We start from the raw sequence: 13201 nt of genomic DNA, 5'->3' as shown, positions 1-13201 counted from the left end.
CATTGTGATAATAAAGGGTTGAAATATCAGAAGATTATGCTGAAAATATTGAAAAAATGCATGTTTTCTGAGTGGCAAAAATTACTAATGCCATAGTCATTAAAAGTGAATAAAGAAAATATAACACTGCCTTAATTTTTGCATGAAATAAAAAGATAAGTAAACATATCACTAAAACAGCTGTTTTAATGCTGCTAAATGCAAGGTTTTACGCCTGGGGAATAGCAACCCACAAATAAATTATACATTTGGTGGGGTTGAATTAAAAACAATGGAGAAGGAAAGGGATCTAGGAATTACAATATGGGAAGATATGAAGTTTTCTGAACGGTGTAAACAGGCAGCTAGGAAAGCCCAAGGTGTCATATCGATAATTTATCAAACATTATCATGCAGAGATAGGGAGGTCATAATCCCACTGTATAAGGCAATTGTAAGACCACATTTGGAATACTGTGTTCAAGTATGGAGACTTCATCTGAAAAAAGACATTGGTCTTCTTGAAAGGGATCAAGACAGGCAACTCGAATGGCGAGATCGACAGAAGGATGGCCATATGAGGAAAGACTGATTATTTGGACTACAGAGTTTGGCAACCAGGCATCTCAGAGGTGACCTGATTGAGGTTTACAAGGCTCTGAGAGAGATTAGTAAAATGAATGAAGGTGGAATTCTCACTGTTATAAAAAAATTCCAGAAATAGGGGTCATAAATTCAAATTACAGGGCTTGAGGTTTGGACTAGATTATAGGAGGTTTTCTTTTAGCGAGTGAGTCACGATTGAACAAGTTGCCCTCTCGGGTAGTTGAGGCTGACACTGTGAATAAATTCAAAGATCACCTGGATAGTAAACTTTATGAGGAGGGAAGCATATAATTTGTATTTTCTTACCTACTTTGGTTTTTTTGACAGTTCAGCCTGTGGCTTCCTTGCACTATATGGTGAATACTATTGCCATTACTATATTAGAAGTTACTGGAACTGAAATAGTGAAAAATATTTTCAAATAACACAGAAATGAAGATACAAAAAGCAAACATTTTAATTTCTGTTGTTACTATTTATACTCAGTGTATAATGAATGATATCAAACCACCTCCACTGACAGAACTATAATGAATTACACAAGGATATTCATTGTGAGCAAAGGGCACAGTGCATTGTATAAGCTCAATGGCATTTTTTTTTTTTTTTTTGTAGTTGTTGGCGCATCGGCTTCTGTGGCCATAATGCACCTCCCAAGGTTTTTGCAGTACTTTGATCCAAGCCCGAGGCGGGATTCGAACCCGCGACCTTTGGGTTGCCAGACAGGCACTTTACCCACCCGGCTAGCCCGGTCGGCCTCAATGGCATGTCACTGTGCAACAGTTGACATCTCAATACAATATAGCAAATGCAAGAAAAATATCCCAATTGATGGAAGTTTGCCTTTAGCCAGCAGGTAGTTAATTGCTGCAACATACCCAGAAATATTTGGTTCCACCACAAATGATCCAACAGACACCCTCTCCTCACTGCTGATTGTTGTTGATGGGGAATGCTGTGGTGTCAGTAACATGCTAGTTGGACACTGGAGGACTGAAAATGAGTGTGCTAGTCAGATGAGTCCAAATACCTGGTGCAACACTCCAATGGATGCCTTTGTGTGTTCCAAGCAACAAAAGGCCATGGAACTATCATGCATGGTGCCCATCATTCAGACAGATGACGGTGGTTGATTAATATGAGCATGTTTTGCTGGCAAGAACTAGGACCCCTGGTTCAAAGTAGACCAATGTTTCACTGGGTGAGGTCTATAAGTCTTATTTGTAATGCAGTTGTGGGGGTTGCCTCCAACTCCACAATGGGTGAGGTCTGTGAGCTGTAAGGAGAGCATGTGCACCCTGCCATGTTGCATTTTTCCCTGGACAGAAATGGGATCATCCAAGACAATGTGCCATGCCATCAGGCCTGCACTCTGCACAAGTGGTTCAAGGAACACAGTGTAGATATCACCCACCTTGGTTGACCTCCAGATTCGTCTGATTTCAATCCAATTGAACATCTATGAGATATTTAAGAACAGGAAGTGAGGCATATGGACATGCAACCATTATTCATTCCAACACTGGAAAACCTTGCAGGCAGCATGGTTGCAAATCTTTAGGAATGTCTTACACCTAGTGGAATGAATGCCTAGGTGAATAGTGACTGTTATCTGTGCAAATGATTGCCCAACATGGTATTAGGTAGTCATAATTCAGTGATCACCAAGTGTATATTTACAATAGTAAAACTAGGTTCTCTCCAACTTTTAACTTATTCTTCTCTATATCTAGACGAATCTAGAAAAGTTGAGCAGATGGGCTAAGTGGCAACTGAAGTTTAACTTTTACAAATGTAAAGTACTGCATATGGGTAGCAGTAACCCAATAGAAATGTACCAACTGTGTGGTACTACATTCAGGGAGGTGGAGAATGAAAAAAGACCTGGGGGTAGTTGTGCAGTCGGATATGAAATTCTGTGAGCAGTGCAGACAGGCTGCCAGAGCATGGTTTTGTCTAAGATATACAGGGTGTCTCAAAAATATTGGTACAAACGTTTACGGGAGGTAGGTAACATCTAAAGGAATGTGAATCGCATAGGAACCCATAACCGGAAACGTCACTGTAAGTCGGGACATGGCGCTGTTCATCAGTTCGCGAGAGGGAAAATTTCTGGTTTACTCATTCAAGCAGTAGTCGGCACACAAAAAGCATGCATCTTTTTGTGTGGACGAGCCGCTCAACAAATTTATGGGGAACACTTCCCAGACAGACATGTACCGGACTACCATTTATTTGCGCGTGTGCATCAAAATTTGTGCGATTATGGGTCATTTAGAGGTAACAGGAGTAGTGCGGGCAGACCATGTTCGATGCGAACTCCCACCATGGAAGAAAGTGTGTTGAATACAGTCTAAAATAATCCTACTACCAGCACGCGTGCCTCTGCCTTAGGAGTGTCTCGTTGCAGTGTACAGCGTGTCTGGCACAACGATTCCTTACACCCCTTTCATCTCCAAAGGGTTCAGCTACTGCTCCTCCAAGATCATCCTGCACGTGTGGCTTTTGCGAAGTGGTTTCTTCAACAAAGTTCAAGACTTAAAACTTAAATTTTCCATCCTGTTTTGTTCACGGATGAGGCTAATTTCACTCGGGAAGGCTTATTCAATCAGCACAATGCTCATGTGTGGGCTCACAACAACCCACAGTGTGCACCCCCATGCAGTACAACATTGCTTCGCAATAAATGTGTGGGCAGGTATGGTCGGTGACTGCTTATTCGGCCCATACCTGTTACCATCCCGCATGAACTTCTCTAAATATCGGATCTTCCTTGAACAAGTTCTACCAGGGTTGCTTGACGATGTTCCAGCAAATGTGAGAGACAATATTTGGTTTCAACATGATGGGGTGCCTGCCCATTATGGAAGGTCTATTCATGACCATTTGAACAGGCGTTTTGGGCGTCGATGGATTGGCCGTGGTGGACCCGTTGCCTGGCCCCCACACTCACCTGATTTATCGAGCCTTGATTTCTTTCTATTGGGGGGGCCCTCATATATCGTGTTTGAATCGCCTGTGGAGACGGAAATGGATCACGTGGCGAGAATCGTCTGCGCTGCTGCTACTGTCAAAGAAACTCCAGGTGTGTTCGACCGTTGTACCAAAACATGCGTCGGTGTGACGCACGCATCGCGTTTCATGGTGGAACCTTCGAGCATCTGTTGTAACATCATGAAATGCATTCATTTCGTACTCCATTAATAATATGTCAAATAAATGTTTGCCACTAATTACTGTCTTGTGTCATTTCTGCTTCTTGTGCCTCTGCTACTACTTTGTGACGTTTCCGATTATGGGTTCCTATGCAACCCACATTCCTTTAGATGTTACCTACCTCCCCTAAACGTTTGTACCAATATTTTTGAGACACCCTGTATAGGAATTTTGCTAGCAGAGACAAGGAGGTGATTATCCCTTTGTATAAGGCCACACCTTGAGCACTGTGTACAGGTCTGGAGGCCTCATTTTAGGAAGGATGTAGATTTGCTTGAGCGTGTACAGAGAAGGACAACAAGATTGATGAAGGGAATGAAAGGATCCTTTTACCAAGAGGTTTAAGTTCTGCAAATTGCAGCAACTGGAGACTAGGCACCTGCGAGTTGATCTGATTGAGGTGAATAAGGCCTTGAATGGTTTGAGCAGGTTCAATGGCTGCTCAAACTGAGTTCTCAATGCTCAGATTAAGAACCTGAGGGGGCATAAATTCAAATTCAGGAAAGACAGTTGTAGAATAGATGTGCAGAAGTTTGCCTTTAGCCAGCTGGTAGTTGATTGCTGGAACAGACTTCTATTTGTTGTTGTGGAAGTTGATATGTGGATAGCTTTAGCTTGAATAAATTTAAGGTTGAACTACACAAACATTTGGAGTGACCGAATAGGTGAAATGGGAAGGTTTTTTTTTTGATGCTCTATAAGCTTGCTTTCTTGCATCATATGCCTCTGCTAATATAAGTCTATAGGCTCCTTTGTTGTAATTGAGGATTTCTGGTACAAGGGCCAAGAAAATCACGTTCATGATTTTCTTGTGACTGAAACTTTTATATGGCTTTCAGAGATGGTTATATAAATTTGTGTTTTAAATATCGAAACAGTTTTTCAAAATTTGCATTTTTGCTAAGTATGTGTAAAGTTAAAGGGTCTTGTAAATTGGATAGAGAATGAAAACTGGATTTTCAGATACTTGAGTACTGAGGGCATTCTATTGGTTTAATTGCTAGTTGAGTCTGACAGATGGGGTATTGAGGAGGATTCTTTCCCATAAGCAAGAACCGATGAGTTGTATAAGAATGACCAATTCGAAGCCTTGCTAAAATGACTTCTTGCCTGCTTCTCCTGAAACTAGAGGTCCATAGTTGAAGTTCTTTTTTTAGTCTGGAATAGTTTATTATTGACTTGAGTTTGTCACAGTTCTGACCATTGAATCCTACATGCTTTTTTAACAGTGGATTTATAATCAGTGTATGGGACTTTCAGATGGCAGAATCATCCACTGTCAGGATGTTCAGCAGCATGATCCGCACTTTCATTTCCTGGGATGCTGACATGACCAGGGATCCAGCAGAAGGTGACTATCTGGTGGGATGTTTGATATTGATATAGGATGGTGGGGAGAAGTAACAGACTGAATGGTGGTGACTGCACTCAAGGAGTCAGTTTATATCAGAATTTCCTTGAAATGCCACTTGCTTATAATTCTGCGTTTTGATAGGCGTACGTGTTCGTAGTGTGGCGGACATGTTATTTTTAGTTCCTGTATTATCGCCTCAGAACTATAGAATTATTTCGTGTTAAAAGTGCAGTTTGTCACCAAATGGATAATTACAACTTGAGGATTCTGTTGGTAAGCACAGTTTTGTGGTATTAGGGCTCTCTTTCGAGTATCTTCCGTTTTTTTTTCTCATCGTTATTGTCTTTGGTCACTCCGCTTAGGCGCCATAGCCGAAGCTTTAGGGAGGTGGCTATTCCTTTGCCTAAACACCACAGTTCTACCCTCGCTAATTTGACTGGGCTGTTTTCCTCCTTCCATGACCTTGGACGGGCGTCGCATCGGAGATATCAGTTTCACCATTTTGTTTTAATAGCACACGCGTGTCGCAAGTTTTCACCGTTTGCATAAAGATCTTCTCTACACGCATTTTCTGCCAAGATCAGCTACCAGACTGCAAGAATTTGACCTGAAGAGCCTACTACTGCCTGGACTCCGAAGACTGAAGAGGTTTCAAGATAAACTTCTTTTACCTCAGTCTCATTACTTTTAGATATTAAATTTGCACTATGCATATACTTTGATTTTGGTTAATATGGATGATAAACAACTCTCTGCAGCTGATAACTTTCCTCCATTGCCATCTTCTGGTGAGATCTCAGAACCTCTGACCCCTCAAGTGCCATTGACTCAATCATTGGAACCAACTATTGCCTCTCAGAAAAGTTCATCTTCAAAAGGTGCTAGTGGTTCTCTTTCACAATCTACTCTTGACAAATAAATTCAGAAGAATCTCCGAGTAATAAACTTGGAACTGCAGGTGCAGATGAGAAAAATAATTTAAAAAATGCTCAGGCAAATGATCCAAAACAGAATGTTCTTACTTTATATGACAAAATCTCTCTAGTTTCCTTTCTTACGAAGGCAACAATGTTACTAAGCAATCAGGTAACACTATCATGGATAAATGGCTCAATTTGGTGACTTGCAACTTATCTCCTTGTAGAGAACGAAAAGCTAAAGGCCCTAAATGTAGAAATAAATACATATACCAATCTTTTGGAAAGAGTTATAAATACATTTTCCAGTACAGCAACAAATATGTCTTGTTTGGCCCAACAATCTGTTCAGATAGTGCCTCTACAGAAAAACCTACATTAACACATGATGTATCCCATGCACTGATTATACAGATGATTCAACTTTGCAGGAATATATAGCTACTGCTACCTCTCCTGTCAGGACCTTTGCTGATGCCGCCCGTTCTACTATAAATGTTCCTAAAGTGAAACTTGACAATGTCTTAATTCTTAGAGCTTCTGAAAACAGTGATTGTAAGTCAAGTTCCTACGTTAACACATTGGTGGCTAAAACTCTTAAATCGGATTTAAAAAAATGTTAAGATCAAATCTCTTAGACTAGTGAGGAACAAAGGAGTCTTGCAGGAAGCAGCCTCTAAAACAGATCTTGAGTGTTTGTCCTCCTTGGAGTCCTTTACATCTGCAAGTATCAGCTCAGGTGTTCCTCCACTGCACTGATTTTTGATATCCCAAAGGAATTGACACGTGACGAGATACTTGAAAATTTATATAATGAAAATCTTGGCAATTCTGATTTTAAATTTGAGCAGGTTAAGAACGGAACTTTCTTTCGCTTCTCAACTAAAGCAAAGTCAAATTCATCTGTAAACTGGGTTGTTAGTTTTTCTCCCAGGATTTACAAACATATATTTACTTTGGAGCACACATTTCTTGCCTGGAGCTCTCACAGACACAGACCTTATACTGTTGTGACAAAATGCTTTCACTACTTGGGATACGGTCACACCGCTCAGTACTGCATGCACGAGTCCCCGTCTTGCAGTCAATATGTGCGTGGTGGGCAAGTGTTTAACGAGTGTCCTAAAAAAACGAAATGCCATTGTGCATAAATTGTAAGAGAGGAAAACGTGAATTTCACAATTCTGGGAGAGATAGCAACTGTCCTGTCTACAAAACGGCCTTGGAAACAGCATGACTTACAAATATTGATTCCCTTAGTGGAATGTTTACAGCCAACTGCCTCCAAATCTACAATAAACTGGGCATCAACCCTGATAAGTTCTGTGAGGACAAGCTCTACAAAAAGGAATGCCTCAAGAACTGTTACCAACTATTGAACCTGTAACAATCACACCTGAACTTTTTGCCTGCTGCATTTTTTATTATTTTTAATTTTCATATTTTTTAAAATTCTGATGTCTATTGCTATAAACTGTTTTATTTGAAGTATATGTAAGTTCAGTTATGCACATATCTCGGGTTAAGCATGCATGTACTCTTGTACATGTGGTTCCTCGCACCTCAGTTTGTAAATCTCTCACCCTCCTGGCACACTGTCCCGTCCTGGTGATCCACAGTTTCTTGCGGTTAATAAACGGATAATAATAATAATGACTGAGGATTGCCGATGAGTAACACACCCAATTCCAGTTTATACACTTGCTGACCTGGCCTTTACCTTTTCATATAGGGGAAACCATGGAGACTGCAATTAAAACAAACACACCTTGACACCTTGTCCAGTTAGGTTGTACAGTCGAATCATTGATAGCTAGATTACAGGAATTTGAGAAAGTGATATCAATGTTTGATTTACCAGAGATTGCAGTAAACTGTTGAGGTCCGTTAAAAATCTTCATGTTATTATTAATAATAAATTCTTCCAGTAACTGTCCTCGGGCATCAGAGTGTGCACTAAACCGAAACTTAAGACTTGGCATTTATATCCGCTGAAATAAGAACATTATGAGGACCCAGAAAATTCAATGTAGATTCTAGATAATTTAATGAATTATTTAAGACTTCAGATGGAGGACAGTATATTGAGATGATACAAAAGGTCATAGTAGATTATGTGACAAGGATACAAGTTGCAATCTAGTGACAGAGATCATTAATGACAGTAACATCAATTGTCGTTTAATACAACAATACAAGTCTTCAGTTCCTAATGCACAGGGTGGATTACTCGGGTGGAAAGAGAATAACCCGTGATCTTTGAATGATCTCTCATTCGCCTTTTAGCAAAATATGGCTCTTAAATAGTAATGATATTGATTGAGTTTTGTTCTGCTGTTAATCCAATAAGATTCTGCTGTATCTCATCTGATACAACTCTAGAATGTTGCCCATTGATCTGCATAAGTTTCAGATTAATAGACTGAACACTAGGCAAGTTCGTACTAGTAACATCACCAGCAGGGGAATTATTTACACTATACAGGGTGATTCACTACCAGTGCGACAAACTTGCAGGAGGTGTAGGGGGCACAAAGACGAATCGGAATCACATAGCATTGCAGGGTCCGAAATGCCTTCGTCATGCGGTAGAGGACGTATTAGTATTAGTAACGGCCGCATGGTGCAAGAAAGCCTATGGCTTATGCTGCACCAGCCAAAAAAAAAAAAAAAAAATAAAATAAAATAAATAAATAAATAAATAAAATAAAATAAAAAAAATAAAAAATAAAAAAAAAATATACATCCGAACAAAACAATGATAAAAACAAAAAAAAAAAATAAATAAATAAATAAATAACTAAATAATAATAATTAATAAAATAAAAAATAAATAAAAAGGAAATTAAACCTATCATCCTATGTGCTTCCCTTACCCGAAAGTACTATCCAGATGACCTTTGAATTTCCCCAAACTCTCGGCCTCTACCACCCATGAAGGCAACTTATTCCAGTAATTTATAACTCGCTGGCTAAAATAGAACTTCCTGCAATCCAATCTAAACATTTCCCCCCGTAACTTGAATTTATGTCCCCTAGTTCTAGCATCATTTGTAATCTTGAAAATTTTGTCCTCATTCATTTTACTGATGCCTCTCAGAGCCTTAAACACCTCAATCAAATCTCCTCTAAGGTGTCTAGTTTCCAAACTCTGCAACCCACATATTCGAAGTCTTTCTTCATAAGGACGCCCTTTTGCCGATCTCACCAGGCGAGTTACCCTTCTTTGCACCCTTTCAAGAAGCTCGATGTCTTTCTTCAGGTGCGGTCTCCATACTTGAACACAGTATTCCAAGTGTGGTCTAACATAAGCCTTATATAATGGGATTATCACGTCCCTATCTCTACTTGCAAAAGTTCGATAGATCATTGATAGGACACCATGGGCCTTCCTTGCAACCTGTTTACAATGCTCAGAGAATTTCATGTCTGACCGTATCGTAACACCCAAGTCCCTTTCCTCCAGTACTGGCTTTAGTTGAACTCCACCAAGTGAATAAGTTATTTTGGGATTACTGTTTCCCAGGTGTAATACCTTACACTTTGTTGGATTAAAGCACAGCTGCCATTTTTCTGAATATTCCTGAAGTCTATCTAGGTCTCTCTGAAGAAGCTCAGCTTGACAGTGATCATTAACTACTCTACCAATTTTAACATCATCTGCAAATTTAGACATCACGCCCTCTATCCCTTCATCAATGTCGTTTATGAAAATTAAAAACAACAGTGGTCCTAATACTGATCCTTGGGGAACCCCACTTCTTACATCAACCCAATCTGAGGAATAGCCATTTATCACAACCCTCTGCCTCCTGCCCTGAAGCCATCCTTCTATCCATCTAAGGATTTTCCCAGTGATTCCAACCTGTTCCAGCTTATAAAGCAACCGCTCATGTGGGACTGAGTCAAAAGCTTTGCTGAAATCTAAATAAACAATGTCGAAATTATTCCCTAAATCCAGCTCGTGAGTGACCCTTTCGAAATAGCGAACCAGATTTGTTAAACATGATTTTCCCTTTACGAAACCATGCTGAGTATCCTTGAGAATTTCAATTCGATCCAAATGATCCTGAATTCCACCCTTGATCATTGCCTCCATGATTTTCCCTACTACTGAAGTCAGACTGACAGGTCGATAATTTCCAACTTCACTTTTAGAGCCACCCTTATGTATGGGAGATACATTTGCATAAATAAGGGTGGCTCTAAAAGTGAAGTTGGAAATTATCGACCTGTAGAACGGGAGGGCGCGTGAACAGCGATCCCGCTGGAAGTCGGCATTTGCGAACCGTTTCTGTTGAAGAAACCAAGTAGCAAAAGTCCTCCGGAGTGGATAATCCGCAGGCTCCAATGATTAGACGCGTTGCAGATGGTATGGACTCATTTGGTTTGTTGACAGTATCCTCCATACAGTGGATTGGGAAATATCCAATCGTTGGCCTATCGCTCGAGTACTCGTACTGCCTTCTGCAAGACATTCTCCTCATTGTCTGGCGTCCTCGTCGTTCGCTCTCGATTCATGGTTCCTCTCGTGAAACAACCAGTCTCACGTAACCTTCTGTGCACACGTGCGAAAATCGTATGATGGGGAGCACGCCTGTGCGGGAAACGTTCCTGGTACAAGCGCAGAACGGCTCGCCCGTTACAGTTCGCAGCTCCATACGCCAGGTGCATGTCGGCCAGTTCAACGTTTGAATACTCGTCCATCCTACTGCCTCGGGAACCGGTTCGCAAATTATTATTATTATTATTTATTTATTCATTTTATTACATATGATTCACCCCTGAACAGCCTTCAGCTAGGAGGGTGCCTATATACATTTATACATTATAAGTTAGAGAGCAAACATAGAAATCGTACATCTAAAGTGAGCAAATAAAGCAGATACAAATATATACAGTGACACAAGCAAAAGACAGAGACATATAAACACATACGCGTCCTAATATATGCATTTACAGCTAATACATCTGTACATAAAAAACACACATCGATTTAAAACAAATTAATTCATCAGTAAAGTAGAGTTCATGGGAGATTCCATCCTGAAGGAGATAATAAGGAAACTTCTACAGTTGTATGTGGTGGTACATGTTCTGTATCTTCTCAGATCTGTACGCTTTCTCATCACAGAACTTGTGGGATCAATCTTCAGGGTATTGTACGTTTCGAGGACGTTAGACGGAAAACATCTTCTAAGCATAGTTAAATTCTGTACTAAGCTTCTTAGGGGAATCCATGAACTATTGCAAAGGACGCGGGAAAGCCTAGGGCCTGCAACAAGAGTATGGACATTTGGAGCGTCAAAGCGATCGTTGAGGAGTTGGCAGAGATTACGCAGATTTCCTGTGATGAGCAACTGATTCCAAGGGGTGCAACCAAGGTTAGCATACATGACTGATCTCGAGATGGTGAAAGGGTGGCCATTAACACGGTTCAACCACCTTAAAATCCAGTATTCGATACCCATGAATTTTTTGATGTTAGTGAGGGAAGCAGAGGACCAGATCGTCGAGGCATACATGGGAATCGGGACAAGACATGTTTGTATGTAGTGAGTGGCAAGTTTTTGGTTGTTTACACCAGTAAGTTCCTGTCTTATCGCCCACATTGCTGACAGAGTTTTTGCTTTAGTGTTGGCGAAGTGCTGTTGGAAGGTCAGGCCTTCATCCCAGGTGAGCCCTAGATCAGTGTGATGAGAAACCTTTTGGACTCTAATACCATTGATGTAGATGTCTATGTTCATCTTCTTCTTCTTCAAGTTGGTGAATGACATTTGTGCTGACTTGGTCGGATTTATGGATAGGCCAATATTCTCAAGATAATGGTCAAGTTCTTCTATTAGGGCAGTGGCATGGGCGGTGATTGCTTCAGATTTGTCATCGTGTTTTGACGAGATGAAGAGTTTCATATCATCTGCGTAAGAGCTGCAGTCAGGATGAGTAGAGAGGAAGGGGTCCAAAGCGGCAGCAAAAAATAGTGCGGAAAGGACGCCACCTTGGGGGACTCCTCTGTAGACGACGTGGTTCGATTGGAAGGTTCTATGTTCTACTCTCAAATGCCTTTGTTTGAGAATGGAAACGATGACTTTTAATAAGCCTCCCTGTATTCTGAAATGCCTTTCAAGTATTGTCATCAAGGAATTGATTGAGACATTATCGAAAGCAGATTTAATGTCTAAAAATACTACATCAATCTGTTCTTTGGCGTTCAGAGTCGTTTGGATCCGAAATAGGGTGTCCATTAGATTAGTCACAGTTGATCTCTTTGGAATTACAGTGTGTAAATATGGTGGTCTTTTATGGAAAAAATGCATAACAAGAATTGGCAGCAGAGTCTTCTCGAACAATTTCAGTAAATTGCAGCTTATAGAGATGGGACGAAAATCCTTCTTGTCTTTCGGATGTTTGACTTTAGGCACGAGTTTTACAATATAATGTTTCCATATTTCAGGGATAATTCCAGTGTGTAGGGTTTCTCTAAATATGTGTAGCAAGACCTCGATGATGAATGGACTGCTTACTTTCATGATGAAGAGGGGGAACATATCGGGGCCAGAAGTGGATTTATTTGGGAGACTATTTAATGCCTGAATTACATTTTCTTTGGTTATGGTGATTTCTGTTAGTAGAGGTCTGATATCAAGATTGGATCCGGATGGAGTCATGTTATTCATGTAATTTACCAGCCAACTGGTATTGTCTGGTGCGAGAGAGTTATACTTTAAATTAGGATCTGGAGAGATTCCGAAAGTACTGTTCGCCCATTCCCTAAATAAGGTTTCGTCCATGGTGAAGCTGGTATTCTTGTTGTTGTTGATTCTTTTAGACTGTTTAAGCTTTTTAGAAATTGCAAAATTGTACTCTTGACGTTTGTGCTTTAAGAAACAGGCTCGTTCTTTTTTGTAAGCGATGTAGTCTTCAGCGGTTCTGGTTTTCTGCCATTTTCTGTAAGCCTTTTGTTTTCTTACAAACACAACCTTCATATTGTTGTTAAACCACCAGTTAGATCGATGTGAGATCCGAATCTCCCTAGACGCACCAACACAATCTATTTGAAATAATTCATCAGCCAGGATGGAAGCAGCTTCAGGCCCTGACTTTTCTAACAGGCAGTTCCATTTATACG

This window comes from Mastigoproctus giganteus, chromosome 6 (genome assembly GCF_048544385.1).
Source record: "Mastigoproctus giganteus isolate SK-2022 chromosome 6, ASM4854438v1, whole genome shotgun sequence".
Lineage (NCBI taxonomy): Eukaryota > Metazoa > Arthropoda > Arachnida > Uropygi > Thelyphonidae > Mastigoproctus > Mastigoproctus giganteus.
Note: the sequence above shows the minus strand (reverse complement) of the source record.